The sequence below is a fragment of the Chinchilla lanigera genome, unplaced genomic scaffold (assembly GCF_000276665.1).
Source record: "Chinchilla lanigera isolate Chin_1 unplaced genomic scaffold, ChiLan1.0 scaffold00008, whole genome shotgun sequence".
NCBI classification, from domain to species: domain Eukaryota; kingdom Metazoa; phylum Chordata; class Mammalia; order Rodentia; family Chinchillidae; genus Chinchilla; species Chinchilla lanigera.
In genome coordinates this window covers 4,998,363-4,999,027 of record NW_004955409.1, presented here as the reverse complement: position 1 = coordinate 4,999,027, position 665 = coordinate 4,998,363, and positions in this window count along the sequence as shown.

Genomic DNA, 665 nt, shown 5'->3' with positions numbered 1-665 from the left:
CTCCTCTTTCCCCCCTCTTCCTTCTCCCCCGCCTCTCCTCCCCGACTCCTCCTCCCCGACTCCTCCCGCTGCTCCTCCCGGGCCGGTCGCGCAGGGCGGAGGCGCGCACAGCGCTGCGCAGTGTTGAAATTTTTATGAATGAACTTTGCCGAATGGAGCCTCTCCGCGCGCCTGAGCGAGCTAATAAATCCGTGAATGGGCCGAGAATAGCTGTCGCTGACGGACGGCTCGGGGTGCTCCGCTGGCGCCCAATCAGGGAGCGGCGCGGTGACTCATGCACTATAAATACCCCCGACTCGTAGCGCGGATGAGGAAGGGGGAGCGAGCTCGCCTCGCCAGGAGCGGGTTAAGGAAGACAGCCCTTGCCGGCGATCCGCAGAGGGTTCAGAGCCGCAGAGGGTTTCTCGCAGGAGAGCTAGGAATGTGCTACATTGTTCCCGACGTTAGCGCACAGGGTGCGCAACTCCCCTGGGAGGGCAGGTTGCATTTTTCTTAGAAACAGCTCCCTCTCCCGCTCCGTCTCCCGCCCTCCCTCTCTCTCATTGATTGTTGGTTCCATCATCCGTCTGATGCAGTTTCCTAAGCCCATCAAGCTGCTCTAGAGACAGGATGACGAGGTCTCTGCTGAGCCCGCAGAAAGCCCGAGCCAGGCTGGGCCCAAAGGA